General features: G+C 40.0%; 1 pseudogene; it reads right to left on the bottom strand.

Moving 5' to 3' along the window:
- Nucleotides 1–237: 237 nt before the first annotated feature.
- LOC112446147 (uncharacterized) lies at nucleotides 238–444 on the bottom strand (annotated as a pseudogene).
- Nucleotides 445–5387: the final 4943 nt, after the last annotated feature.

The following is a 5387-nucleotide window of genomic DNA, read 5'->3' as shown; positions in this document are numbered from 1 at the left end:
ATCTTCCCCATCCAGGGATCGAACCTGAGTCTCCTGCATTGTAGGCGGATTCTTTACCACTGAGCCACCTGGGAAGCTACATTATTTGATTAGAAAATCTCGTAATTTGTGTTTGTTTTCCCTGGTGGCTCAGACAATAAAGCGTCTGTTTACAATGCAGCAGACCTGAGTTTGATCACTGGGTCAGGAAGATTCCCTGGAGAAGGAAATGGCAACCCACTCCAGTTACTCTTGCCTAGAAAATCCCATGGACGGAGGAGCCCGGTGTCCATGGGGCTACAAAGAGTCAGACACGACTGAGTGACTTCACTTTCTTTCCTCCTAACACTGGTTTAATTACTCCTGGCCCCAACATAGCAGAGCCACATTTTTCAGTGGGAGAAGATATTAAACTGATAAGAACAGAAACTACACTTGATTCTAGCCAAAATACCAAGAAGTGATGAGAAAGGATTTTAATTTCCTCTTTGTGGTTCATAAAACAGCCCACTTACCCCTGGTGGAATTTTTTCTCCCTCACTGACAAGGTAGCCACAAAATTTCCTTCCTCAAAATCTTTAGTTAGTAAATAGTGCAATATGGAGCTTGTAGCTGGAAAGTGGAAAGGGAATTGCCCACTGCTTTGCCCTGCCGTCTTAGGAGTAAGCCTGCACCTCAGCTCTGAGATTTCACAGGCATGGAGGGACTCTCTGCTTCTTCCATCCAGAGCTTCTCCTCTTTTCTCCTCAAAATTGCCTCAATGAGGTGACTGACTCCCTCAGTCAATGACTGGAGATGAAGCTTGAAGAGCAAGTATGCCCAGAGCAAATGCTTTTTGTTCTTACCCCTAGGTGTAAACGCTTAAAAACAGATTTGTAATCAGAACAATGAGGAAGTAGGAGAAAGCTGGCTAGTGTGGGGAAAGGGAAATGGGGCTTTCCCACCAAGAAGATTCTGAAATATGGACTGGGGGAGGGGAGAGGACTTACAGTGGCTTCCTCACAATTTTAACCCAGTCTCATCTTTCACTAACACTGAGAAAGTACTTGACAGACAACTTGGGTGTCTCCCAAACAACTCCACCAATGAGACTCTTCCTCCCTTCTTGTCTCCATTGCTCATCCATGGATTGCTCTTCCCTGCCTAGAAAGGCAGTGAATTCCTGGATCTTGTTGACTACTGAGGGAAGAAAAGAATCCAGGACATTCAGCTGCTGCTAAGAAAGGTCATTCCTTTGTTTCAGCAGCTGGTTTCATTTTGTGTTTTCTGAGAAAATGCCATGTGTAGAAGAAATGATCCCTATATTTACCCTGAAATAGAGCATTGTGTGGAATAGTTGACAGTATGAGGGCTTTCTGTGCCATTCTTGACTTCCATTGGCTGAAGACCCAGAGAACTAGATGCCTCACTGCATTTATGACACTGGTTTCTCTCATGCTCTGAGGTGCTTTGAAAGCTGACTACTTCTCTAATTACTTCCTTATGCCTCTACACCTCTTTAAGGACTAAGGGGCCATTTCCTTTACTAGTTTTAACTCATTCCAGAGTGTCTCTTCAATGTTTGATTAGAATGCTTGTTATGTGTATTTTACTTGGCAAATAGAGTGCCACATTTTAACAGTGGTGTCCAAAAGATATGAATTCAATACACGCCCTGTAGGTTTCTAGCTGAATGATCCTTGTCCAGTTCTGTGACCTTTCTGAATTAGTGTCATTGTCTTACAGTGGGAATAGCAATACCTAATTGGGTGGTGAAAAATAGTGTGAAAATATGTGCATTCTGTGTACATACATGATAATATTATTATATTGACATGTTCTAATTTTTCAAACAGTACAGCTGAACAGTGAGTGAATTGTTATAATGAAGTGTGTGTGTGTGCACACTCAGCCGTGTTCGATTCTTTATGACCCCATGGACTGTAGCCCACCAGGCTTCTCTTCTCTCCATGGAATTTTCCAGACAAGAATACTAGAGTGAGTTGCCATTTTCTTCCCTACCCAGAGATCAAACCTGAGTCTCTTGGGTCTCCTGTATTGGCAGGCGGATTCTTTACCTCTGCGCCACATGGGAAGCCATGTTCTAATTTTTGAAACAGTACAGCTGTTTCAATGAGCAAATACAGTTGAACAGCTGAACGGTGAGCAAATTGCTGCTGTAATGATGTGTTTGTGTGTGCTCAGTTGTGTTCGACTCTTTTTGACCCCAAGGACTGTGGCCCACCAGGCTCCTCTTCTGTCCATGGAATTTTCCAGGCAAGAATACTAAAGTGAGTTGCCATTTCCTTCTCCAGGGGATCTTCCCTACCCAGGGATCGAAGCCAAGTCATTTGATTTCCTGTATTGGCAGGCAGTTTCTTTACCACTGTGCCACCTGGGAAGCCATGTTCTAATTTTTGAACAGCGAGAAATTTGCTGCTATAATGGTAAAAACAACAGTAATATCTATAGGACATTACATTTCACCAAACCCTTTACATTCACTTTCTCTTACCAACCTGGTTTGGCATAGCAGGTATTTTTAAATATCTACTTTAGAAATTGGAAGTTGAGAATCAGAGAGACAAACTTAAAGTCACACAGTTGGTTAGCTAGATATTGTGTATCCTGTTGTTGAGAGGAGGATACTGACCAAAAAAAGATAAGTGACTTGTTGAAAGGAGCAAAGCTAGTAAATAGAGAAGGAAACTGGAACTTAATAGAGATGAGGGCAATTTGAATTGATATCAAACTCCATGATGTTTTAATGATAGCTAATTAATTTTAATTCTCAAGAAAATTTCTGCTTCACATAACACTTTCTGAGACATGAGTCAGTATTTCCAATTACCAGTAGCAGCTTCTTGAACTATTATTCATTTTCTCAGCACTAGAGAACACCCCTCTTCCACACTTAGGATGTTTTTATTTTCAAGTGCATTTTGATATTAAAATTACTATCCTGGCTTTCTTTTGGTTCATATTTTTCTTTTCTCCCTTTAGTTTTAACTTTCTTTATCTTTTTCTTATAGCTGGTTGATTCTTGTAAACTACTTACTCCTGGTCTTGGTTTTGAGAACATAAGCTAAGACTCTCCTCTTTTGATCATTAAGTTTATCCATATGTTTTATTTTAACTACTCATATTAAAACATTTCTAGCTCATTTAATATATTCTAAACACCTTGTTTTTCTTACAAATAATCCTTTTCTGCCTCTGTTTGGGTGTATCAAATTATACTCTGGTTATTTAAAAATTATATTCTATTTTTCTTTTTGGATGGTTTTCTTATACAAACTTTCTTCTATCAATTTATTACCCTTCGTATTTCCCTTCTATACAAGCAGACAAACATCTTAACACATTTTAATCTCCTTTAAAAAATTCCTTTTTGTCCCTGTCTCTAACTTTTGTCTGTTATTATTTTCCGCAGTTTTAGTTCGGGGTTGATAGAAATGATCTTGAGCATTGGATTTTTTGTTTGTTTGTTTTGGTTCTTTTTTTAAAGATAGCAATAACTTAAAAAAATTTTTTTTAAGGAGCTTCCCTGGTGGTTCAGTGATTAAGAATTTGCCTTTCAATGCAAGGGACTTGGGTTCAATCCTGGCCAAGGAGCCAAGATCCTACATGCTGTGGGGCAACGAAGCCCACGTGCCACAACCAGCAAAGGCCCAGTGCAGCCATTTTTTTTTAAAGAGCAACAATAATTTTTAGTAAGTTTATTAGCCCAGTGTTTCTATCTCTGGGTATAGCTCTCTCCTCCCCTGTACTCTGCCCTGAGAACTCTAACCACCTTGATCTCCCCAGACTCTCAGCTTGGCCTCAGGGAATTTCTGAGCTCTGTGATCACTCTCCCCCCGACTCGGTCCAAAAACTCTCTCAAGTCAGTAATGGGAGGAATCATAGAGTTTACTTGTTTGTTTTCCATTTCTCGGGGGTTACCATCACTCATTTTCTAATTCAAATGTCTTGAAATCCATTGTTCATATATTTTGTCCAGTTTTCGGCTTCAGACTAGAGAGTAAAGCTGGCCTTTGTTACTCTATCTTTGTTGAAAGCAAAAGTCCTTGTGCCTCAATCTCTCAGTAAATGTTTATCCTTCTAACAAATAGAATGTAGTAGAAATGAGACTCTTGAGAGAGAATTCTCTATGGGTCTGTTGCACTTCCTCACGTCTTCCAAGCAGAGGCACTGACCATATTTGTTCTACACTAACTTTTGAAGGATATTTAGGTAATAAACTGACCTAGAAGATAATATCTCCCTCTGGGGCAAAGAACAGATTTGCTTAAAGTCTTAAAATAGAGAGTGTCTCTCTCCAGAGTGAAGTATAAACATGTTTATTGCAGTAAAATATATTTGGATTTCCTAAGCTCAATGCTCCTGTTCTAGAAACGCAACGCAGTGTGTGAGGAGCTTGACCCTCTATGCAACACCCTGTGAAACCGGGCCTCAAGGCGTTGGTGGGAGAGAATGCTTATTCTTCATCTACTGCTTTTACTGCAATTAATGAACTGTCCTTTGTCTTTGACCTAGGAGTCTTGTGCCTTCTGCCAGCGTTCACGAAAATGTGGCAGGCTAACCTGTTAGCTTGTAAGCAATGGAAACTCTCATACTCATCACAGTTCTTGACAGAAGAATTGAATAGTCTAGGTTAGAAAGCAGTACAACTTCCACTTGGCTTATTCTCTTGAGGCGCATGCCTTGGGAGTCCTGAGTTGATATGTTATATGTTTGACTACCTTGAAGCACGTGTGCTGGAAAGATTACATGGAGAGTCTACATTTGAGATACTGAAGGAGTTCCAGCTGCTCTAGTTGTTAGGGGTTTGAGTTTCCTCAGTCCAGGTGCCAGTCACATGAGAGAGTGAATCTTCAGATCATACTCAATACCAGCCTTTGAGCCATACTGATAAGCAGTGGTGGGAAGCAGGCAGAGAGAGTCTGCTCGCCTAATTTGCAGATTAGCGAGCAAAAGAAAGGCTACTGCTTTAAACCACTAAGTTTTGGGGTGATTTGGTATACAGTACTGGGTAACTGAAGCACTATGTAATCTATAGCTTCCTTCTGAACTTTTTGCTGATTTTGCTAAATCACTTTCTCCAAAAGGTTTATTATTTTTGTTGTTGTTGTTTAGTTTTTAAATTTTTGTTTATTTATTTGGCTATACCAGGTCTTAGTTGGGACACATGGGTTCTTTGTCTCCATAGTCAAGATCTAATTCCCTGACCAGGAATTGAACCTGGGCCCCCTGTTTTGGGAGTTCAGAGTCTAAGTCACTGAACTGCCAGGCAAGTGCCTCCAAAAGGTTTTTGATTTTTTGTTTTGTTTTTTTTCAAAAAAGGTTCTTGCATAGTAAACTTGTGAGACCTAATATGCCCAAAAAGAAATGTATTTTTCAATCACATTTCAATAATAGCTTAGTTGATT

The sequence above is a fragment of the Bos taurus genome, chromosome 3 (assembly GCF_002263795.3).
Source record: "Bos taurus isolate L1 Dominette 01449 registration number 42190680 breed Hereford chromosome 3, ARS-UCD2.0, whole genome shotgun sequence".
Lineage (NCBI taxonomy): Eukaryota > Metazoa > Chordata > Mammalia > Artiodactyla > Bovidae > Bos > Bos taurus.
The sequence above is the reverse complement of the archived record's forward strand: the minus strand, read 5'-3'. Positions and strand labels throughout refer to the sequence as shown.